Source organism: Ceratina calcarata, unplaced genomic scaffold (genome assembly GCF_001652005.2).
Source record: "Ceratina calcarata isolate Rehan_Ccalc_2016 unplaced genomic scaffold, ASM165200v1 scaffold554.2, whole genome shotgun sequence".
Classification (NCBI taxonomy): Eukaryota; Metazoa; Arthropoda; class Insecta; order Hymenoptera; family Apidae; genus Ceratina; species Ceratina calcarata.
In genome coordinates this window covers 556,690-582,918 of record NW_017176727.1, presented here as the reverse complement: position 1 = coordinate 582,918, position 26,229 = coordinate 556,690, and the positions used below count along the sequence as shown (strand labels likewise).

The window sequence follows — 26,229 nt, the reverse complement described above, 5'->3', positions numbered from 1 at the left end:
TTAACTTATGACAATTGAACTGCTCACACGAGCTCAATGATAATTTTCTAACTAAATAGTTCGATGAGCGATACGCGACGTTGAATAAAAATTGGAACTGGTGTTTCGAATATTGAAATATTTGTCGAACATCCATAAACTTACCACACAATGCCTAGCTTTATACATAGATATATGATACTTTATTCAGAAAAGCTTCAGAGGAATTTTACTAAGGACGTAAGGCACTGAATTTATAACTTACATCTTTTTCCGTTTAATACATCCAAAACACGAAAAGGGGCGGCCGAGGTTACGAAGTCTCCCCAGAAAACCGGTCTTCAGGACCCGCGTTTTTCTTAAACAAGGTCGCCGACGTGAAAATTATCGATCAAGGGTTCGTCGTATCACTTCAGCGTTCGTATCACTGGTTGCGCGCACCCACACGTTTTATCTATATATATGTATATGCAATATATGATGCACATAGAGACACACATACACGAAGTACACAGATCACCGAGGTTCTCACTCTCTTCTCGATTTAATTCGTCTAGTTGAAAGTTCTGGTCGCGCGGTGAGCAACGCGTTTCCGGCGTCTCGTCCGTTTTCTTAAGTATTTACACGTGCACTTGTTCCTCATCTGTTCTAAGCCTCCCGATACGACTGACAGTCGGATTTTTCACAATCAAGAAGCCCACGGGGTCAAATCGAACAGATATAGCAACGACTTCCGTTTGGGTTTCTCATAAATGATCGAAACCCATCTATGTTAATGCAACAAATTTGCGCGTTTGTATATGTCTATTGAATATCAACGAATAATTCGTTCGTCACGGAAAATGCGTATAAAGTGGCAGTATGTTAAGTCAAACGACACGATTCCACTCGGCGAAATTTCTCCCAGTATCAGAAGCCCTTTAAGTAGAAGAAAATCGGAGCGCGGTTACCGAAAAGGACGATGGTGCAAAGACACACGACCCAGTTGCACGTGCGAGCTCGCCTGTGAAACTGGGTTATCCTTTGTCCTAGCAGAAAACGCTCGCTAGTACGTCCTCGTCTTTCCGGTTCCTCCGCATCGTGACCAATAACGGTCCGTTCATCCTATTTGTTTCCTTCGTTTGCCACGCAAAAGTCCCTTTTGTACCTTTGACACAACCAAAACGAGTGTGTACTTGTATGTGTCCCAACGTGTAGAGCGTGGTCAGCTTTTTAGTCTTTTCTCTGCGTTACACTGCGACGTCGTTTTTTCAGCCTTATTTTTGATTGTTTCGCCGTCGCCTGAATACGACGCTGACCTATATATTCAGCACGAGCGATCGAGTAAAAAAATACGATCACACACGATGGAGATTAATTGAACACGTTGATTAAAAATAGCGAGTTGACTATCGATTTTGGATGTTTCCAATCATTGGTTATCGATCTTCTTATACGTTTAGTACTCGAGTATCGTCCGACGCGTCAAACTAGTCGGCGATCGAATAAGGTTTATCGATCGGCGGCCGCAGTTTAATAGTCCAGGGGATTCGGGAGCGAACACGTTCCCCGTGAAATGCACCGAATCGAGACAATCTAATAACACAGCAATAAAACCGATAACGTTACTCGTTCCTCTCGTTCCTCTTCATCTATCCCTCGATATCACTATTTCGAACACCGTCTTTCGAAACGTCCTGCAGAGTGGAACGCGACTCGCTTTACACGATGTCCATCCGCTAGACTGGCAGCTAGAAAAAAGATTCTCAAGCAGGTTCACTCGTTGAGTTGTCATAGTCGACGCATAGTCGTTCCTGGTTCGACGACGACCGTTTTCGAAAATAGCTGAGCAGTGTCTCTATCATGCGGCCGGTCTAACGGGTAAACGAAATTCCCGGCAGAGTTCGTTACACTTTCGATTGACGCGGGCGTGTTATTTACTAGTATGCGTGAACACACGCCGATTTCCGGGCGTGGTGTCGCTCCTCTGTCGTTCTAGCATTATCGTCACACTTCTTATCTATCGCGTCTACTACGCATGTTGCACCATAGTCGTTCGGTTTTTCACGGAGACGCTAGACGACAACGCGACGCGTATACCTCGTTTAGGCGTGCGTGTGTGTGTGGACCAAAATGGCAGCCATGTAGCGGGTATTACGTAACGATGCTCGCTTTTTTCCTTCCGTTCCATTCGTTAGCGACCCGTTTCGCAGGAAGCGGCGCGCGATAATTTTGAAGTCCGCTCGCTTGCTCTCCCGTTCATGAGCGCGAAAATCTGTACGCTAGATTTCGCGGGAGATGATAAATCGAGTTGTTGCGTTAAAACCGCGTCTCGGTTGCTTCGTTGTTACGCAGAACGATGATCCGATGGTTCGAACGTGTTCCTAATCAATCGCATGCGTGCAACGGCTATCCAACTGTTTGATAATGAAAAGACCAACGGTCCCATGACATTCGAGGGAATGGATACGTATGTCTCCGAGTAGTATCGATCGGCAGTTTCAAGTTGCGATTTACGGATCTTTAGAAATAATGCACGAGTAGGAGCCGGTGGATGTACCAAATTTGGCTGACCCCGACACGTAATTTCGCTTCTGGCAGTGTGCGATTCCTGATCGCGAGCGGACGAATCGTATAATCTCTTCTTCTCTTTCTTCTTTTCTTGTGGAGAGACCAGAGTTGGCAGTGTAGACAAAATCAAAACGAGATGTCGATCCTTTCCACAGTCTTCAAGGGTCGCGCCTTTCAAACGGCTGTTGCGAGTTCCTCGAGCGCATGCTCTGTGAACGTGATAAAAAACGCACTTGGTATGTATATGCGTAGGATGTCGGTGACTTTGGCCGTGGACGTCAAACAACAGCACGTTCGATTTAAGCGAGATATACAATAAAACAAATAATAAAATCACAGTAATAGAGTAAGATGGCGATTACACTTATTCGCTTATTGGCAGTGGTGCTTGTTTTTCGAGATCAGACGAACGAGGAGGAAGATTCATCAGTCGTTGAAAAAACAGTTTCGTACTTTTTTTTTTATGTCACTCGTGCAAATTGGTGCATTGACGATAGTAACGACGACGAGAAGGAGCTTCGGGCAGTTTCGAGTTTGAAAATCATCAAAAGACACGCGCGCGAGAAGAGCGGGCACGTACGATCAACGATGCGAACATTTCGCGACCCGACAGAGAGCTACATAGAAGAGAGAGAAAGGTACAGAACGATGGTGTTGAATATTCTCGGTTGATGGCACTTCCGGTTTCATGAGCCTGTACACTTTCTCCTGAATGCCGCGAATAGCGATATCGTTTTCCCGCTTAGAACTTCTTCACGGTGAACTTATTCGATCTCCAGTATTGCGCACGTCTTCGAACCGGGAAATTTCGTATTCGAATTCGTGTTCAGAATGGTCCTGCGACGAACGGCCGCGACGGGTCAGCTGTCAGTTTCGGTTGACGCGGGTCAGAGCGACACAGGAATATTCAGATCGATTTAGGTTCAGAGGTTGATAACCGACACTGATAATTCTAGAAAATGCAGCGCCGCGTTATTCGGTTTAATGTTCCCCTTATTAATAGTCCGTGTTCGAGATAATCGCGATCATAGGCAGTCGTTGGCAGCGAGCGAAGCGCCGGGTTTGCGCTCGATCGAGGAACACGGAGCAGCAGGTTGTCGTAGGTCGTAGGACGGTCCGTTTCACTGGTTCGCAGTGGCACTTCCGGTTGAGGCACGTGGCTCCGTGGCGTGTAAAGGTAAGGACGGGCCGAGTTTTCGCGCGGGACACTTCCTGTTTGCGGCAAAACGTCCATCACTGTCACCATCACATCCACCACCATCGGCACCACCTCCACCGTCACGCGTTCCTTCTTCGATTTGTACTCGTACTGTTGTACTCTCGCGTGGCCGGAACGCGTGTGTGCGTGGTAGGTGCGTGCAGGTACGCGTCCCTACGAATGTATGCGTAATCGTGCGTCGCGCGTGTGCACGTGCACGTGCGTGTACGTGGACGTGTTTCTCTCTCGTCTTTCGTAGGAAAGGTGTAAACCGAGTGTCGAGCTGAGTTGGCTTCGACAAAGTAGGGCGACGACTGGGACAGCGGCCACGGGCACCAGCGCTCACCGACGAGGAACCCGTGCGCCGTGCGGTGGAGGAACTGTGGAAGTGGAAGAGAGAACCCTCCTCGTAAAACGGCAGCGTTGCTGTACTATACGTTCTCCAGTAGGGGAACCTCTAACACCGCTCTGCAACAAGCCTCTAGTCTAGTCGATTGCTTAGCGTTACGCACGCCGCTCTCGCGGAAAAACTGTATCTGCATGCTATCTATCCGCCACGCCACATCGCTCCATTCCACTCCACGCTACCGAGATCGAAAGTCGCGTCCGTGTCCGTCCTCTCATCGTCGCTCCATTTAGTTTCGCTTCTCGTGCTACCGATCTTATTCCGGCTTCAACGTCCGCTTCGTCGTCTACACGACACTTCTATTCGTTCGTTTCCCTTTTCATCGCGAGACGTGTACCTATTTAGACTTTCTTCAGATTTCTAACGCTCGCTTGAACGTGCCGCGAATCCTAGTCCCATCGATTTTCAACGTCGAAACGTATAATCTCGAACGAAGAAGCTAATTGCTTAAACTTTCAGTGATTTGCCTATTGATTACGATTTTTTACATAAACATTTCGTCATGACGTTGGAAGCATTATATTCCCCGGTCTGTATGTAATTTTATTGTCTAGGGGTTAATGCGAGACGTGTGCGTCGATTATCATGAATAGACTTATAATTAAGTGACCAAGGCGCTCATTGTCCCGCTTATAAATGAAAACGTGTTACGTAACGGAGTATGTATTTATCGATAAAAGTACATTGTCCTTTTCGTCGGTGACTAGCTCTCGTCTATCGGTCAAAATTTTGTCCAACTCGTATACTTCTATAGCGCAAACACTATCTCGATCGAAACGCCAATTTCGATTGCCAAACATGTTCCGTTTCACGCGATCGCGTGACACGCGTGTTGAGAAATAATTTTACTGTAAAGCGAGGCGATGCGGAGCTCTTATCTCTTTAAGCCTAGTAGAATGTCTGCATCCGCCATAGAATGTTCGCGTTCTCTATTTTCGCGGCAAATCTCGCTTTGTAATATTGTTTGCGAATTAAATCTCTTTATGATTCAAATGCATTTGTGATCGTTAGTACAGATTTAAACTCATTACTCAATGAAGGCAACGTTTTGAATTGAAACCATTTTTCATAGAATAAGTTCCTTTTGAGGTTGTATGAACTGTAAGATTTCTGCCAAAAGTTTAAAACGTGTAATAAAAAGTTGTGTCCAATATTTGAAGCAATGACTTTTAAACAAAATGATTATTACAGAAGAGTAGATTTATAAAATTATTCGACCTGTTTTTCTCGGTCATAAGGAATTTTAACCCATAATTTCTAATACTCTAATAAATAGTTTTGGCATTTTTTGATTGGACTGTACGTGACTTGCAACTATCTACATTGTGTATGTATTATACATGATCTATAATTCTTATTTTTGCATATACTTTATTATATATCTTAAATAATGTCCTCGAAATTGACTTTATTTCAATTTTAAAGTATTCTTAAATCATATATTAAGAATTATACAAAATTACTAAGTTCTGTCATTGTTGCATTCTTATTTTTTTATAAATGAAATCAAAATTCTGTCATTCAACATAAGAGTTCAAGATGTAATAACTTTTTTAATAGACTTGCAAATTTTCTAAAATATTGTACAGTGTTTTATTAATCTAGTAATTGTTAAAATTTCAATGCCTTCTCATTGTTTTTATGTAAGAGTTCACACAACCTTAATCACAGGAATCGATTACATTGGAGTGAAAATAATTTATCGAATTGTTAGTGGTCCAAACACCGGGACAAGCGTGTATCTGTCAGGAAAACAGTTCCCGGAGAAGCGCGCACGTACATATATGTATATAGAATGGAAAGAGAAAGCAGCGAGGCATAAACTGCTTGCCTACAAGAATTGAGTGCCTATAGTAGTACATACATATATAGCACACAAAAAAGAATAATATTCTTGTTATTCTTTTACGGTCTAGGCCACGATGTTCGATAACCGAAAAACTTTCACCTTCCGAACCACGAGTTACACTCGCAGAGACCATGACCAAGGATCCCACAGCTGCGACACAGCTCTCTTGATCTTGATCTCTCAATCAGGCTTACATAAAAGCTTGTCCAAAAGTACATTGGAACCCACAAAAATATTACAAAATTTTAGACAGTTTATTTGTTAAAAGAAATATAAAACACAGAGTCTTTAATACGACGTGATCACAGATAAGAGGAATCGTAAATTGAAAATCTTTTCTATCTTGTACTTATGCTTTGAACTGACGTTTTAAAAGTACAGAAAAAGTGATAAAAGTGTAAGATCAATTATAAGAAAATATCCTTGTCGAGAGGACGTTTTCACGGAACGGGAGTACATAGTATCACAGCAGGAAGAATAGTTCTGTAAAAAGGAACAACACGAGTGGGAGATTGTTCAGGTCGAAGGCCAACCGGAGCGCTCCTTGGAGCACTGTACGTCACAAGGATCCTCCACGTCGCGTCGTTGCCCTGACCTCAAAACTAGCTGACTCTCGCTATCGCCGCTACAATTACGATCTCGCTATACACTGGCTAGAACTAGAACTCCTAAACGACGGCGACTGGCTACCTAATTGCCTCTCGCGTATCTGAACAAGTGAACAAAAATTCTTCAGAATTGAATCATTAACTTCTCTGACGAAAGGATTAGGAACTTCCTGATCTTTGCTACCAAGGATTTCGAACCAGGAACATCGTACAGTTAATTACGCATACGCGTAACATCCGACGTAAATTGTTTATAGGTGGAAGTTGATCGTTGAGCGTGATGTAAAGCCAGATCCAACGAATGCGAATGATATGTTCTGTTCCGAACGGTATCCTCGCGCATTCTGCCGATCGTTTTGCTGAATCGCGCTGGCTACATAGAATGATTCACGCGAGCAACACGCTGTTCCAGTGCTTTAAGAACCCGCGGATACTGCACGCGTCCTGTCTCCGTGATTTCTGTCCGTGAGGATATTTAAGGCCAGAAGACGGCGACGCAGGGGACGACATGGCAAACAGATCCGCGGCACGACGATGGCGCGGTGCTCAGTAATCGGCCGCGGTTAATGACCTTTCAGCGTGCAATTGTTCGTAACGAGCGGCTTTCGTCTCATCAGGGTCGAGACTCGGCTCTTGACGTTTCAGCCGGCATATTCGGGTCAACTATTGTTTGCCGCGGTATTAAGCGACCGCTTCACCAACGAACAATCTATTTCCGGTGACGAATAGTCGGATTCCCCCGCTACGCTTCGCTCTATCCGCTCCGCGCGACTCTACGAAGCTTTGGATTCCTTCGTTCCACGCAAGAACTGTGTCACTTCGCTGTTCCAATATCACCCCGTGTGTCGGTTCCCCGGGAGAGAGCAAAAATTACACGCTCCCCGGGGCTTCTAACGAATTTCTTTTCATTCCGACGCTCGTCTCGTTGGTTAGAAATCTATCTACTCAGCTCTTATCTTTTTTTTTTTAATTTTAAACAGTTACGCTTGGATCATGCGTCTTGGTATAAAATAGTTCATTTCTTCTTCTGCTGGAGTAGAAATATATCGAAGTAGAACATTCTCTTTTTACTTCAAACTGATTTTTTAATGAATAAAATAATCTGTATGTGACTCATTTGAATCTTTACCTCACTTCGTGATGGAAGAGATTAATACAAACTGTTTCATGCTTGATCAATTGCAAATCGAATATTTTTCATGATCGATTTTTCTACTTAGTTCTATTCTTTGTTTTTCGTTTTTTACTTCCAAGGAACGTTCAATAATGCGACGCATAATTATGTATACAAGTTATTGCTCATTCACGATGATAAGCGCATTTAGCGAGGAATTTATTAGCAATAATTGTTCTAGTCGTACCTTCCGGCCGTGAGGCAAGAAACATTATCAAAGATTCATAACTTATTATTATAGAATACAATCGTAACGAATACGTATAAATATTTTTGCGTAAAAGATATATTCTACGTATGAAAGATACTCCATGTATACGGAAGTGTGTAGATATAGAAAAACATAAGGCAAACCGAAAAATACGTTTGTAAGTGTGCGCTATGTGAATAAAAAGCATAAGAGAGAGCAATAAAATATTACGCGCAGACGTAAGAGATATAAATGTCTTGATTCTTTTTGCGATGATTCAAAAAGTGATTAAGCACTGCAGTTAATAGAAATACGCACGTCTCCCTTTTTTCTACGCGAATAGTTAATGCTGTGGTATTTTAATAGCATGCTCTCGAGTAGTAAAAACTTGTACGCTCTTTTTTCTGTCTAGCGTTTTACCATTTACTTCTATTTTTACTTTTTACTTCAAGAGTATCCTCTTAAACTCACTGAACGTACACGTATCGCATTCTTTGATTCTTCGCAATGAAATTTTATCATTAAGATGGTTTAAAATATATAAAATATGTCAGGGATGTATTGTTTTATTAATCTCGAGAGCATTAGAAGATATTAGGAGATGAAAAGGGAGTCTGCTAAAATACCGCGGGGAATTGAAAAAACCGTGGGACTCGAGCGAATTTTTACGAGAGGCAATGAGCATTTCGAAAAGGATAAACGATGCGGCTCATCTGGATTATCGTTTCCCGTTTCGAAGCTGCTTAACCGTTGAACGTCGCGGGGTACCGCAAGCCCCACTGACTCACAGAACTACTTTCCCTTCTTTCTCGGCGAGGTAGCTGGCTGTGGCTGACTGCTACCTCAACGGTGAACAGAGCACCGTTATCCGGCTGGCTCTCGTCGAGAGTGAAACGTTTGTATGCCGAACTCTGCCTTCTTCCCACGGAACAAACGTGACTACTCGGCCCACGACGTTAACCACGTTAAAAGCCTCTCCTCGCGCATAACCTTTCCCGTTTCGAACCCCTTTTGTTTCACGGCTTCTCTATCTTCCCGTTCGCCTGTTCATCTTTGCGATTCTAAATTCTTTCTCTCTCTATTCTTCATGCAGAATCTTTTGACAACTCGTATAGATTTGTTAACGTTTTCGGTTTCTTAATTGCAAAATCTGATTAATCCCTTTACTGATCAATCGAGTTCTTTTCTTTCCATTCAAAGCCTCGTTAAATTCTTGGCAGCAACATTTATTGTGCAAACAAGTACAAACTTTGCTTCGTTTAAGGCACGAAGTCAAACACCTACTGGCGGGCGTGCAGTTTCTAGCAGAGCAATTAGAGCGGCAAAATTTGTACACCGTCGGCAAGCTAGCAGGGGACGCGCAAAAAGACTTTTCTATTTATTCTGCGATACAATTGCAACACTTATTATGTCAAGGATAAATTGCTGCTTTGTTACTGATACTGCTGCTTGTATTAACTGTATTCTCAGGTAGCGTACCAAAAAGGCGATCACGTATGGGCGTTCTGTTTCATCATACACATTTTTTCAGCAAAAAATGCCAGTATAATTTTTCTCTAATTAGAATGTTCGTTAAATAGTAAGTTGATGATATAATTATTCGGTAATATTACTATATTTTGGTATATATTTAGAAAGCTGAGAATCTTTAAAGAGGTTTTTGAATTTGTACTTTTTATTCGTTCCATTTTTATTAGCTAATTAATATCTCATCCGCTAACGATTGAATGTTTAACGTTTTTCCTTCATAACATGTGTTATGAATCAAAAGATATCGTTAAAAATCGATACGTGGACGGAATTACTTTTTTGCCCGTTATATAATGCGGGCGAGTAGATGCAAAATGGTTACGCGATACTGGAGACGCAAAACGATCATTAGAATTAAATGATAGCAGGAACATAAAACTACCATGCACGCAGCTAAGAGAAAACTGCTACTTGCTACCTGCATACTTCTATACACGTTCAACCTCTTGTAATCTTTCCTTCCTGGCTCGGGTGTACAAAAGGAAAACGATAAACGTTTCGCAATCGGATGTATCGAAAGGTTATAGCGAGCGTCATCATGATTTTTTCTAGGACAATGACAAATGCATTCTGCGAAAACGGTGCTGAACTTATTTACGCACGGCTCAGTTCTCTGTGTAAAATGCATAAATAACATGTGTGATTCAATTAGATAATATTTGGTGTGACCTAACGAAATTGGGAATTAAGTGTCTCGACAGTTTCCTGTTTCTGAACAAAATTAGAAGAACGAGATCGATAGACAAATGGTAACTAATTTCAGACAATCCAAATTTGAATTCAACTTTAAAAGCATTATAGAATCAGTGAAAGAAGTATTTTTATACCTGCTTAGAATACTCTGTGAAATGTAATTGAACTGGAATATACGTGACCTATAAATATCTATGTTGAAAATAAAGAAATATCTATTCCTATATTTTGAATACAAGTGAAAAGATAATAGGATAAAGATATTGAACAATAATAGTTAAAATATAATAAATACAAATAAATATAATAATAGGAGCAAAGTTTCTCGAATACAATTCGGGCGACCGTAGCCATGAACGCGCGCATCTCGTCTCGCAAGTGCAAGCTGGATTTCACTGCCAGCTGAGTTTCACTGCCAGCCGATGATAGCGTGGGTCGAACACCGCTACCATTGTGTACCTAATTTATTGGATTTTGACTCACTATGAACATTGACAGACACGCGTTGCTCTTACGATTAGTGAAATACGACGAGCGAAGGTTGTTTACGTGTATGTTAGGCCAAATCCTTATGGGTAGCGTACATTGCTTAGAGAAACGTTGGCTGAGTTTAGCATGGGCACAGCCTAGAGAAATAGAATTGTCGACTGTGGCGCAGTTAAGAACGGGGGAATAAACTACTGCGCAATGATGGTCGCTCTAAAGACGGCTCACCGCGTCGCCCCAGATAGGGGAAGCTTTCGAGGTGAGTCCTCGACTCATTTATTTAAGCATAGCGCACACCTCTTTATCCGAGATCTCGTCTTTCGATAAACAAGGCTACGGACATGTATTACAGAGATTCGTCCAACGAGTTGGTTACATGATTTATTGTGAAATGAATTCAGTATGTTTAACGAATTAAGCTAAAGAATAAAAGTAAATTACAATTTGTAAAAGTAAATATTTTACTTGTACATATCTTGTTAGTACATTTTATTATTCGTAAATATTACTTTCCTTCCTGTAAATTAAAATACTGGTCACAGGAAGCATTGAAGTATATTTTGTAACACACCTGTTATACTGTGTAGATAACGAAGCACGTTTATCTGCATTAGCACTGATAATTGTCAAGCAAACTCTCATTATACACACATGTACGTACATGTAGAATCAGCTTGTAAGTAGAAAGCAATGGTTCCGGTCAGTACACAATTTGTTTGACTTTTTATCATATAGAAGATATAAAAAAAATGATGGGACAATCGAATCGACTTTGACATCGCAAATTTCATTTTCCGTGACGCGAAACGCAGTTCGACACGCTTTCGTTTGCTCGGTCATAGGACGCAAGAAGTGTGAACACGCGCATTGCTCGCTCGGAAGCAGCGCTTAGCGTCACGTTCCATTTAGGAGGCTGCACGGACAGAGAAGAAGGCCCCTTCCCCGCCGTCGCAGTAGAAAGTGTTCCTTTGCTTATTATCGCGGTTTGCCCAGCCACTTCCTCATCGGTGTGTCTGACCTTTCCCTCCGTTTCTACTTATTTTTTCATTGGAACTCGTGAAAGGGGCCCCTAAGGCACAATCGCAGCTTCCTCCGCAGTCTGTTAGGCTAAGCTATTCTACCATTGTTTCAATCGAAGTTCCATTCGATGCTTTTTTATTTGTACGAGCGCCCGCACGGGAATCAGATGTTTAACCCTTTTATACTTAAATTATTTAATCCTCGCAACTGGCTTGACTGTTAAGTAGCTTGTTGTTAACTTTCAGATCTACCATCTTAATTCCATGTATTTATCATCAATCAATCAAATTGAAAACATGCTCAAATGGTCGCGAATGCTGCCGCAAAGTCGACTTATGTGCTTAAAACAGGGACCGGTTGAATGAACTCGTACAGAACGGCCGCGGGTTTATTTTTTAAACAATGGGGAAAGCCTTGCGAAAGCGCCGACACTGACTGTTAACGCCGGGGATCACGTGCGAACGCGGGACGCAGGAACGAGTTGTCCTTTCGTTTTCGCGGGCTCTTTCGCTTTTCAAGCTCGGCCGTTCGCGGGCGAAAATATTTTTAAGCCTTTCACCGACGAAATCGAGCGGGCGAACGGGTTACGAAACGACGCGACGACGCGTCGTCCTCGGCGGTTCGTTCGGTCGGAATTCGGCCGAGGGAAGGTCAAGGGCTGACAGCTTTCACCAGGAACTCGAGCGCCTGGCTATGTGGATCGCGTCGATGAATTTCTAATTAACGCGAGATGAACTTTGCCGAAACGTTTTTTTACGATGCGCATAGTTTGAGAATACGATTGCGAGTTGAACTTTGAAAAATTTCAACTTTTTTAACTCGTTGAATTTATTTTATATACGGACGAAGGAAGATTAAGTAAAAATCAATTCGAGCAGCAGTTTTGGACAGATTGAAACTTTCACAACTATACTTGAAGCATTGAGAGTAAAACCGGAGGTCATATTTTTTCTGAATGTGAGTTTATATAATTTTATATTTCATTAATTATTTTAACGACTGTAAAACTGATTTTTCACGAAATAATGTAACGAAATTTATTATTCTCATGGATTTTTACTAGCTATTATATACTGGGGTTAGTCCATTTCTATTTTTAACGCCCCGTTTGTGCTTAAGGTTGATGAAAGTTTAAGACATGTAATAAAAAACAATTAATTTTTAGAAAAAATGATAATTACAGAGGAGTAAGATTTATAAAATTGTTCAACCTGTTCTCGGTCATAAGGAATTTTTAACCCATAATTTCTAATATTCTAATACACAGTTTTAGCATTTTTTTATTGGACTGTACGTGACTTGCAACTGTCTACATTGTCTCCATGACGTACAGTTTTTACTTTTGCACATTTTTTATTGTATATCTTAAATAATATTCTTGGAATTTACATTATTTCAACTTTAAAATAATTTTAAATCATTTATTAAGAATTATACTTTCATTGTTGCATTCATATATTTTTATAAATGAAATCAAAATTNACCTTAAATAAAATTCCAGTTGAAATTCGTGTTTTGTAATTAATTTAAAGATATTTAGTAAATATGTCAAACTGTTTAGTACCAAGAAGACTGAATAAGTAAGAATAATCCGTTCGCAAAGTATTAACATTCTGCCACTCTGTTTTATCATTAAATCGACTTCCGTCTTGACTAGGTCCCTCCATTCACGCTTATTGTTTCCAAACGGATGTGAATGAGAGTGGGTATGAGAAACGGTTATTTCCATGTTCATGTTCACACGACGTCGAGAGGCGTGTGTACGCGTCTACTTAAGACGCAGAACGGGTGAATCGATTGCGTAGTGCGTAGTTATAGGAAGTGCAGATGCATTCGCCATGGCGATATGATATAAATCCAGGAATCGATTACAAGACGAGCAGTTGACGCTTTTGAATTATTGAAACTTATTTTGCATCGTCTGCCGTTTTTCGTTAATACATATTTTATACATGAATATTTTACTGTTTCAAAGTGATTTACTTCAAAACTGCCAGTATACAACGTCTATTTAATTAATATTCTGTCCGTGCAAAATGCTTCTGTATATATAATAAATATTTCTTTATTGTTCGCGATATTTCTCAGTTCAGGAAAAAATTTTGTTTGGTTTAAATATCGGGACTAATTTTACCCCATAAACTTCGGTAGTAAAATCGGGTCACTCGAGTGATCAGTTTTCGCGGAAACTCGAAACGAACTTGCGAATCACTGGGGAATACGATCCGACACGGAAGCGGTCGCAATTGATTTTCGAAATCGCGGTACAGTATCGTTGTCGGCTGATGGTATTAGTTCGCGAACTGGAGCCAGATTAACCTGGGTCGTTGGACTTTCGCGCGACGAGTAGACATGTGCGTAATATCTCTCATAAAAGTGAACAAACTTTGTCTTTTTATGGCAGTTATAAAATAGAATAATCCATTTTATTATAAAATCTGAAGAAGTGGATTTCATGATATACAATAAGAATAATCATAAAATGTAATTCACAGTATTTCAAGTACGTTATATCTTCATAGAATTATTCATAGTATTATTATAGAAATAAGTCTTCCCAGCGTTGAACAATATTATGTACAGAGATTGGCTCGTGCAGATGCATTTCTAACTTTCACTTCGCATCCTCGTATGCCAGTCAACGTCTACAGTGCACTTAGATAACAGACTATCAACCCACCACGTATGAGTCATTTGTCAATTGACAGTTATTATGCATTGTCTATGATTAAACAACGTTCGTATCCAAACAAGAGAAGTTTTTTTTTCATATAGCGTGATACATGGCAAGATTTGTTAATTTGGATAAGCGTGCGTATCATTTTGGTCCTCGGATTTCTCGTGTAGTCACGCGATTCAATTTGAGCATGATTTCACATCGTCCGAGTTTGCTTATTAATCGAAATTACACGTCCTGGGTTACGTTCCGCAAACAGACACGGGCTTTTACGTAAGCCGGCCCGGCTAACTAAATTTCCATCAATTTCCTTTCCCTTCGTGGCGGGATCTGCACGACTGGACTGTTACGTCACGGATGTAAACATACGTCTTCGTTTTTTCTTGGCTCGAACGATGATAGGAGAGAAGCGAACCGGTTTCATTAGGAAGGATTACGCGTTAAGGAGAAGCTGATAAGGAAATCAGGAAAGTCAGAAAGTCGTGAGAGAAAGGAATTACTTCTTAACATAATCGAATGATAATGAGGCTACCATTTCATTCCTTTATACTCGAGTAAACGTGCTGCTTCCGTGAGTTCCCGGGGTTAGTGCTCATTGTTCTTGAAACGGTTAGTGGATTGTGAGATTTACGCGTCAATTGAGAAATCGAAAGTCGAAATGAAGATTTTTTTTAAATACCTCGAACCGTGAACGGTGAAACTCTAAACCTTCTATATACCAAATTGTTGCATTGTGAAAAAAAAAAGTTCTGAAAAGTCGAATTAATGCAAGATTAGGCTTCTAGAATGGAAGATGTTTTTCTTTTTCTAAATATCCTACCCAACTCTATCCAAAATGTTTCGACCTTATTAGAATCATTATTGTAAATCCACAAAGAACGGTACAGAAACAGAATCGGAGAGGGACGTACTATTCAAATGTGGAACGTGAATCTCGATCGAATGACGCGATACAAGATGACTGGCACACTCCCGAATCCGAGTAGTATCCGGACAGGTAAATCTTTAAAATTCGCATCCCCTTAGCTCTACGCCACTGTCAATGTTCCCTCGCAGCGCCCCCGACCCCTCGGCAACACCACCACTATCCTCGGCGTATCACGGAGGGAGGGTTTTCGCCCTCGTTCGCTCGGCAAGGATCGCTTCAATGACGTCATCGAGCTCGGTGGAAACGGGGTGCGGTGGTGGAAAACGGAGTAGCGCGTGAGGGGTGGTCGATTGCGCGCGGAGGGTGACCGAGGGGTTGGAGGCCGGTAGGGGTAGTGGCGGTGGTTGTCGGGTAACGGCGAGAGAGCAGGAGGAAGGGAACACGGTGACGGGGTGAATGACCGACCTAGACTCGAAGTCAGGGGTGTGCAATGTATGAAACCATCCGTAATAGCAACCCTCCTTCAAAGCAATCTACAAGGGTAGGCTTTACACCCTCTTTCTTCGTGTTTGTGTGTTCCTCTTCTCGTTGACTGTGTGTACACGTTAAACGAAAGAGACGCTCGCGTATAACTCGTCGTCGTTGGTACTGTTTTTTCTTTTTCATCCACTTTTTTATAACGAATGAAACAGTGTGTCAGCGCGTACTTTCCTCTGTGCCTCTCCTTTGTAGGTGATAATTATATTAATAACGTTGATTTTTCTTCTAGCAAAATGTTGATTCTGTTATTTTGATTATTTTCTATGAAACTGCTTATCATGTGAAATAACATTTGTCGAAAGAGTGTTTTATGACATTACTGAAATCCTGCGACAAATATTCTCAAAAGTGTTTAAAAATTGTCATAGAGGGAGATTCTTTTACTATAAAAATTAAGTCTCATTTGTATTACAATAAAAGTAGGCAAGGATTGTTTAAGTTTTGATTAATCTTGATTAATTGAAGACTGAAATTGTTACGATTCTTGTCTTTCTAAAAGTGATCGTAGAACGCTTGAAAAGTCGGCCATAATTCCGGTCTTATCAATCGTCGGGCAATCTATCATTTTATTTGCCGTTGCCATTTTGGATGTTATCGCCTGGCTTTCCGTATGTTCATTGATATCGCACGAATCGCCTACCTATTCCCCTGCGGTGATTCGACAATGTGCTCGCGTATCGCTACTGCGTCACCTACATACAAGCCGACTATTTTCGGTGAAAAATTTTATTTATAAACGCGCACGCGACGGCTTCTTAATTTAGACCAGGCATGAATGTCGTCGCGTCGCATCGCGTATCTCGCCGACGGGCCGCGATTAGGAAGAAACCGATCGGTGATCTCAAAATTCAACGAGCCAGGCCTGTGACTATGCGGCCGGCTTCGAGGTCATAAGATCATCGATGCAGATCGGTGCTTCTGTTGCACCGATGACTTCGTGTCCCAGATAGATAAAGGCCGTTCCCTGGTCGGTAAACCCATCGTGGGTTTCAGTCCGGGGTGAATCGAGTGCACGAATAGGGTAACGTTCGATCGATGGATGACCAAAAATAGGATCCGCCGTGAACGCCGTGGAAGCTTTAGTAGAAAATGCTCTCCCGATGCCTATTACATTATGCGCCGGGTAACTCTATGAGATCATGGTTTATATGAAGAGTGTGGTTGTGTTCTTAGAACATTCGAAGGAAACGGTATAAGCCCTATATGATTAGAAAGCTAATTTAAACTGAACGCCGTGAAATCACATGGGTTTTAAAATAGTCAGACATATCGCAAAAATTGGAACAAAATTATGGAATTAATTTCATTTGTTATACACAAATTATAAAGGATAGTCTTGCTCAATGTGTTTTCGATATGATAATATAATGTGTATCTTGAAAAATTTAGAAATCTAATTTTGAGAATGATACATATGAGTAAAAACTTCGAATTCTATTACAGAGCTCGTACGATTCGGAACTAAAACAGAATCTATCGCACTGTCTAGACGAGAGGTGGAAAGCGAGATTTGTTGGAGACCGGGAAATCCTATGGGTCTCGAAAAAAAATCAAAAAACGTTTCAAGGAAATGTGATAGGCCTCGGTTAAACTGTGTTCCGATTCCCGGCGGGGTGTCAGGCCTGTTTTAGGTTGTTGCATGCTCGAGAGTTAGGCTCGTTCGTTCTGTCCGATGCTACACGGTATACAGTACACACCACCACGTGGTTCGTATTGATCCTCTTCGGTGGGTATGACGAAGGAGGGAGAGAGAGTAAGCAACGAGGGGTAGAACGAAAGAGTTGGCGAACGGGGTGAGAGAGGAGAAGCCGTTCGGCCGTTCTCTCCATCGGAGCTTCCCTCGCTCGTTCTCGCTCCCGTTCACGGATTTGTTCGCTTCGTTCTATGCATCGCGCGTCTGCTATACATCTTTCTCTCCCGTCGCAGAGGGTAGCAGCCTAGTGCCCCTGCCTTTCGGTCGTTCACCCTTCGTACATACTCGATTCCGATTCTCTCTCTCTGCTCCTCCCGTTAGCGTCTCTGCCGCGTTCCGTGCTCTCCTCTTCTCGACTCCGCCGCGGCTCGATCTCGAAACACGAGTTCCGGATTGTACTTGACCCCGCGACAGTCGGGAATTAAGAAATCGGCGAAGGAGTTACAGAAATAGTATTATTTAGGCTCAACCCAATTATAATGAGACACTTTCTATTGACATTTGATCGACAAGCTTCCATCTTAGAAATTAACAATTTTTTAAGCGTTTATGAAGGATTTTATGTTTAACGAAAGGACAAAGGTGTACTACATAATAGAAATATAATTTGTCCTATATAAACTTCTTATTCCTAACATGAAAGTAATTTTTTAAAGAAAGTGATTACTTACAATTATCTTGAGAAACTAGTTTGTTGCAATTAAGTAATCCTAAAGCATGATGTGGGCTTACCTGAAACAGAAGAAGAAAAATGTTTTATAAGTCTTTTTTCTTTTCATTAAAAATGTTTGCAGAAAGCCAATAAACATGTGGGTATTTTCACATCGCTTATAGGATTAAATGATGCTGAGTGTAGTTTATGATCGTCGGTATATAGGATTAAATAATTATCATGGACGGCATTTAATGTCCAAACTAACAGATAAATTCAAATTTGTTTCGGGTGTACATATAAACGATGAACTCGATAATTCTCGTATCGATTAATCTGCTCGGGGTTGTTGGTGAAACCAGATGTCAGTGAACCGACCCTAAAGAGCATCATGATTCATAGCTTGCGGACGAATGGAGAGTTTCGACCTCAACGTAGAACCGATCAAGGTCATTGACCTTCGAAGGGGATAACTCTTTACCACCGCCAAATTGTTGAGGAGAGTTTTAGGTTAATCATAATCGTTTCGAACGTTTCGCTCTCACAGCTTATATTCTTTCATTTGTGTCAAACATTTTGACAAACATGTAACCGTTACATAATTAATAGTACAGATGAAACTACATTCGCCATCCCTCTATTTGTGAGTCTTACCACCACATGCACACGAGGGTTATTATTATATTGAAATAAGTACATATCTAGTTTCGGATTTAATGATCAGCACGTGAAAATTATTTTCCTCTTTTTTCCAAATAGTACTTGGATATCAAGTATAACATAATTTGATAAAGTAAGGATTGACGATTCCCAATTAAATATCGGATATTCGCAATTAGGCCACGCCTAGCCTAGTTTCGCCGAGTACATTCACCCCATCCACGCTCCCTCAACCCCACGGACGGGGAAGGTTTTCCTGGATCCCACGACACCTGCGCAGCGAGGACAGGCGAGGCGAACCCACGTGGTTGCCACGTGGTCGTTAAAGAAAAGGAGCTGACGGCGTGTTCGCCCCGGAAGAAAAAAACGCCTAGCCTTCGAGGGGATGACTACCGACCAAGGGCAAGGGCGAGGGCATGCGTACACGACGCACCCTCCGTCTTGTCCAAAAAGTTAGGCCGAAAACAGGCTTGAGTTTACCCACTTGGAAGAAATCTTGTCTACAAAGTTTTTTTTAAATTTAGAAATTAGTTTTATGATGAAAGTAATTTTTTAAAGAAAGTGATTACTTACAATTATCTTGAGAAACTAGTTTGTTGCAATTAAGTAATCCTAAAGCATGATGTGGGCTTACCTGAAACAGAAGAAGAAAAATGTTTTATAAGTCTTTTTTCTTTTCATTAAAAATGTTTGCAGAAAGCCAATAAACATGTGGGTATTTTCACATCGCTTATAGGATTAAATGATGCTGAGTGTAGTTTATGATCGTCGGTATATAGGATTAAATAATTATCATGGACGGCATTTAATGTCCAAACTAACAGATAAATTCAAATTTGTTTCGGGTGTACATATAAACGATGAACTCGATAATTCTCGTATCGATTAATCTGCTCGGGGTTGTTGGTGAAACCAGATGTCAGTGAACCGACCCTAAAGAGCATCATGATTCATAGCTTGCGGACGAATGGAGAGTTTCGACCTCAACGTAGAACCGATCAAGGTCATTGACCTTCGAAGGGGATAACTCTTTACCACCGCCAAATTGTTGAGGAGAGTTTTAGGTTAATCATAATCGTTTCGAACGTTTCGCTCTCACAGCTTATATTCTTTCATTTGTGTCAAACATTTTGACAAACATGTAACCGTTACATAATTAATAGTACAGATGAAACTACATTCGCCATCCCTCTATTTGTGAGTCTTACCACCACATGCACACGAGGGTTATTATTATATTGAAATAAGTACATATCTAGTTTCGGATTTAATGATCAGCACGTGAAAATTATTTTCCTCTTTTTTCCAAATAGTACTTGGATATCAAGTATAACATAATTTGATAAAGTAAGGATTGACGATTCCCAATTAAATATCGGATATTCGCAATTAGGCCACGCCTAGCCTAGTTTCGCCGAGTACATTCACCCCATCCACGCTCCCTCAACCCCACGGACGGGGAAGGTTTTCCTGGATCCCACGACACCTGCGCAGCGAGGACAGGCGAGGCGAACCCACGTGGTTGCCACGTGGTCGTTAAAGAAAAGGAGCTGACGGCGTGTTCGCCCCGGAAGAAAAAAACGCCTAGCCTTCGAGGGGATGACTACCGACCAAGGGCAAGGGCGAGGGCATGCGTACACGACGCACCCTCCGTCTTGTCCAAAAAGTTAGGCCGAAAACAGGCTTGAGTTTACCCACTTGGAAGAAATCTTGTCTACAAAGTTTTTTTTAAATTTAGAAATTAGTTTTATGTGAAAAACTGACGAAACATGTAGACCACGTTTTTACTTTATTATATCAATCCCTCGCTGACTGTTTTCATTCGCTTTGAGAATTGTCAATTTAAAATTGAAACAGATTATTTGAAAGCATTTCAAATATTCTATTTATACTTCTGTACCAGTAAGGTATCAGGTCACGGATTGCTCATGAAAAATAAAATTGCTGTACCACGAATGTCTACTTCATGAACAGAAACCAATTTCAGTTAAGGAGTAAATGCATCATAAGCAGACAACAGCAATAAAATCTTGTACTCCAACAAAGATTGAAGCCTTACTCAAATACAATATTATACTATACGATTGGAGTATCTTGAACGAAAGTGTAAGCACTGCGAGGAATGATTGATCGTACCTTTCGGTCCCGTTGGCACGTGGGAAGAAAAGTGCAACAGTACGTGTACCGGGAACGCGGAAACGAGGCGGCCCGATACCAGAAACGGAAATTGATGTCCCCTTTTCAAGCGACTTCCGGTGTTGCTCGCTCGCTCAGGTTTACGCTGACGGTTAAATCGCCACGGTCAACCAACGCGCCGTTTTGGACAGCCCTGACTATTCGTATCGAGCGGCAATGCCAAGGGCAAGGGCGCCCTTCCCTTCCCTTCCCTCGTCCGTGGCCCCCTCTCGTCCTCCGCACCCCTTCGTTTCTCTTCCTCGCATTCTCTTCCTCTTCCGTCGCGTTCGCCACACGCAACATGGTAAACGCAATACCATCGTGGGTCCACGTACAACTTGTTTTATGCGTGGCGCATCCGACCGTGAAAATTCGGTCTTAATATGTATACACCCACATACGCAAGTCATACGAATTAAAGAGAATAAACCAATCACAGTTAAATTAAGTTTAGAAGTCTGACTCTGAAATCGAAGTCTGACTCTGAAATCGTTAGACTGAAACACCTTGAAAATGAATTCGGGCTCTATTTGCAATAATCTTGCAATTTATGTGTTGAAGGATATTCTTATCTGAATTTTTATTCTAAAATCAAATATCCGGTGAAGCATAAATAGAAGCACAGACCAACCAACAAAACATTATCAAACAACAATCCTTTCGTTATATAATTAAACCAGAATTTCACTGGAAATGCAATCAGCAGAAACTCAATGTTAGTGCTAACACAGATTTCCCTTGTGTCATTCCTTATAAATTAGTACACTAACTTTCCTGAGAACCTCCGTCAACGAATCAAAAAATTGATGATTTTTGGTACAAACAAATGCGGAAAATCGGTGGAAAATGAAAATCGAAAAAGGGTAGGAAGAGCGGGTGAAATGCATTAAACGAGGAAGGGAGAAGGTGAATTTAATCGCGCGCAGGAGGGAGGCAAGGGGAGAAAGTGTCAGACGAGGAAGAAGGGACGAACAGTCGGCAGCAGCGGAGAAAGCGCCGCCGAGTGTTCGGCTTCACCGGGGTTAACGCACTCTGCGTTATACTGTCTTGTGACTAACGATGATGTTTCTACCATTACGTAAAATCGAACAAGACTCACTTCTCTCTATGCTCATGGCTTTAAAAAGTGTTCCTAGTATCAAGGAGACAGTTTCGAACGAACCGTTCTCGATTTCAAAACATTTCCAAAAATGGCGATGCTTCATGCTTGTATTTACCGGTGAAGCTTGGATAGTTTCTAATATTTTTATTCTCGGATGGAATTAAATAATATATAATGATTGCCAGAAATAGGGAAACATTATGTTTCTTGTATTTATCCTAGAATATTCCCTTCGGAAGAGATTCCATTCATTTAGTTGAAGCAGCATTTTATAGACATCATCACAGTTATTGCTTTCCTACTGAGGTCTCTCTCGACGGCATTGGTAATAAAATGTTCAAAAGAGCATCAGGGAGAGGGGTAATAAAAATTGAACGCGTGTGTGGGTTCGCGCGCCGCTGTAACAGTGCTTACGCAATGCTTTGAAGTCGAGTTTCCCAGAGGCATCTCGTCTCCGTGTTCCGCGTTACCCCGTCCCGTGGCTAAACGCGTTCGTGTGGTCGGTCCGGCAAAAGCAGGAAGTATATCTGAGAACCGCTGTGAGAAGAGAAAGTTGCGACCGACATATTTTGCGTTCGCGCGTGCAACCGTGAGTCGTATGCTACGTTAGCCGAGTTCGTTGGTATGGATGACGAGAGGACGAGGAGCAGGATGAACAAAATGTGGGGGAAAAAAAAATGAAAAAACAGCGAACCGGTAGCTGTTAATAGCTTCATTCGCTGTCGTGGAAAACAGGCGCGGGTCTCGGAGGTGTCGATTAACGTGTTACGTGCGCCATTTGCGGCGATCAACTGGAATCTCTTTTTTCTCGTTGCTTCGTTCTTGTTTCACGTGTTGCGCGAGGGAGATTGGAATCGATTACACGGTAGAAAAATTGCTGGCAGTTCGTCTTTCGTTGTCCCGATTCGCGGTTGTGCAGATGGAATTTTAATTTTATTTAAACCTAGACTCGGATCGAGCGTGGGATGAAAGGGAAAGTGAGCTGGAGGATTGGATTCTCGTGTGAAAGATTCGCTGGTTAAAATGTAGAACAGTTTCTTTATTTCCCGAGAGCAAAGACGCAATACAAAAGTAATGAATGTTTTTCTGATTCCTAATCTGACACAAATAAAATTATGTCCGATTCTGTGAATAACGGATGAAATAGACTTATTTTGTAAATTAGAGAAGAGGAAATCGCATGGAACAATGGCAGGAAGTAGACGAACTGATATGCAATACGACTGATGAAAATGCACAATTATTACTGTGACTGCTAATTACAATAAAGCAAAAATAACAAACTAACACTGTCATACATGAAAGTGTCCTAACTAAAAAGTTAGCAAACTCAATAGGTAAACTGAATGACAAATTTTTATTATCACAGTGAAAAGGAGCGTAAAAAATCTGCAGAAACAATTCTGTAAGAAATCAATCTAGCGGTAGAAAATTTTGATTGCGCTGAAAAATCCGTGCAGTTATTAGAGGCAGGCTGAGTTAGCTCGTGGCAATAGGAGCAGGAAATTCACGATTTCTGTTCGCGGTGACGCGCACCGGTAGCAAGTCTGCTGCCCTCACTTTCGCTGCGCTTCGCAGGGCCCGGTCGCCATTCCCGTCGCACGGTCGTGCGTTGGAAACGCGTGACGCGCATACGAGGTCATCATTAAGCGCGTCGAAGAAATCATTCGCGAGTATATGGAACACATGTGTGTCCGGCGTTTTACCACGTGCCACGCAAAGATATCAAACCCTTGTTTCTATGTCACCATTAGAATCTTTGCTAATTGTACATAATAAATAATTCGTGGATATGAATCAATATCAAACATATACCAGTAATACGTATCAATATTTTTAATTTTTAGTTAAAATCTATTTTCATAATTTAAATAAAGTCGATTAACGAAAATATTAATAGAATTAATAAATGAAATATCTGAGAACTATACTGAGAACTATTTACTGTTCAAATGAGATTTCTGATTATACATGTATTTCTGATTTTAATGTGAACTGAAGATGACTGACAGAGGATACAAATGTTGTTATCTGTCTGATTGTTAATCAGCCGAAAACCACGCGGGAAAGATGTCAGTCGAGGGTTCGATGTCATTATCAATAGGTAGGTGCCGTTAACTACGCGGTTGGCCCTGACTTGTCCGCGCGAATTACCAAGTCACGGACTTGGGTTGCACGGGGCATATCTCAGCGCGTGCACTCTTATTTGTGCGTTACATAGGCCGCGAATGCAAGTGCAAGGTAGTGCGACGGCTGAATAACCGGTAGAGGTGAGCGAAAGTTTCTTACGTCATCCGTGAACGCGCGTACCTGCGGTCGCGTATAGCCGCGGTTGCGAACTCCGCGTACACTGTCGGCCAAAACTTTGGCTAGCGCGTTTCCAAATTTTCTACGATGTATGCCATTTTACGAACAATCCATGAAAGATTAAACTACATCTCTCTTATCTACACAATAAATAAGTATCGCTTAAGTGAAATTCAAATTCAATTTTAAAGTTTAATGACATGTTCGATGTCCCAAATTTTGAACCTTATAGACATAGAAAGTAATAGCATATTTCACTACATAATGCAAGCTGGATAATACTTGGAATGCTACCGTATTTCAATTTTAGATCACCAGGTCATAAACTGAGCAACAATAGTAATTTTGGTTTGCCTCTACGAACGCATAAGACCGAGGCATGGAATCGTTCAATAGGGGGTTGGTACACAATGGAATAGGCAGCGAGGATTCGTTGAAAACAAAGGGAGAACGTTGTGAGCCGCGCTTAAAATGACCCATCACGAAGCGAAGCACCGACCCGGAAGCGATAACCGCGCGAGAGGTCGAAACCACGGTCGATAAAGAGGTCGGTCGCACACTATCGCGTCGCGTCGAGTCGATTTTCCAGGGTGGGATCTGTCCGTGTGGATACGGCTAATCGAAAGCAATCTGAGACAAAACCGATGCGATGCGTACTCCTACGCTGCGCCAATCCCTGCCTTGACTTCGTGTATCATTACTTTTCATGTAATAACCCGGAAACAAGAACGGCAATTTTAATTTATATACTAATATATATATATTATAGAATACGCTGCGTGTTGCATCTACGAAACTGAGCATTAGAAGACTGATGTCAAAATCAGGGTGCAATTAACTTATTTCTAATCATAGTAAGTGCATGTATTCATATGTAGTTAATCAGATAATTGTTTTCTTGAGATAAAGAAAAAGGAAAGCAAGGAGCAACAGTAGGAAAAAAGTCAGTTCACAGTTCAATTCTCTAGTTTTTAATGACAGTGTTGAGCAATTTTCAAGGATGTAGGGACGTATACATTACATTGTTCGATGTTTCTCATCATACGCTTATAGGTACACCGCTTCTAGGCCGTTGCAACACGTCGCGGGTACCTGTTAAGTGATATTCAACGCTGCGACATACCTAGGCATGTCGCAACGTTCTCACTTCGCGTCGCACGCGAATTTTCAGTCGCGAGTACGATTGTCTATGCCCGAATCGGATCATAAAAGAACAGAAGAAATGCAGAGAAAAAAGATCCTCCTTTTCCGTTCCCTGGCCCTCAAATAGAATTGCAGGGCCATACGAGAATTGAGAACGACTTTGAGTTTCCTCTGATACAGTCATTTGTTGAAAATCATCCATCGGAAATCTGTTTTCACTTTTTTCACATAGTAATGTAATTTCGAAGCTCGTTTGCTTATTGTTTCATATTAATTATTTGCCGGTATTATTTCGCGCTGTTTATTCGTTGTTATTCAAATTCAGATACCAAGATATCCGCGTTATATTTATACCAATAATACTTGCGGTTTGTAATCTACGTTGTAATTAAAATACGTAGTATGCGCGAGACTAGTATAGATTCCACATTTAATTCGATTCATATTTCTGTAAAAATAGTAATTAACCCGTTGAACTATTGTTTATCAGTATTTGGACATCCTTCCACAAGAAGTAAAATTGTAGACTGTCGCGATAGGTTGCGTGAACAAATTAAGCGTACAATTTATATTTTAATTATCATATTATATGTGTACATAGTACAGAACCCAAAGTCAAGGGTTATATTAGATGTTAAGCGATAATTCCTATGCGGAAAGACTGTGCCTTGTTCACCACGTTGTGCACGCGGCTTTAACAAGTATGAGCGCCGTGTTGTAATGGCCCAG

General features: G+C 41.4%; 1 protein-coding gene and 1 long non-coding RNA gene across 5 annotated transcripts in view; one reads left to right on the top strand and one right to left on the bottom strand.

The window, feature by feature from the left end:
* Positions 1 to 26,229, bottom strand: part of Hr4 (nuclear hormone receptor 4) — a 129,998-nt gene that overhangs the window by 37,395 nt on the left and 66,374 nt on the right. Inside the window, exon 1 of one of the 4 annotated variants that reach the window (XM_026817003.1) lies at positions 245 to 4,054. The exons of the other annotated variants lie outside the window; for them this stretch is intronic. The gene's annotated coding sequence lies outside the window, so the exon portion shown is untranslated. Of the gene's footprint in view, positions 1 to 244; positions 4,055 to 26,229 lie in introns of those variants that run through there. 4 annotated transcript variants of the gene reach the window in all.
* LOC113464819 (uncharacterized) overlaps positions 1 to 26,229 on the top strand; it is an 82,403-nt gene that overhangs the window by 2,318 nt on the left and 53,856 nt on the right. The window lies entirely within an intron of this gene.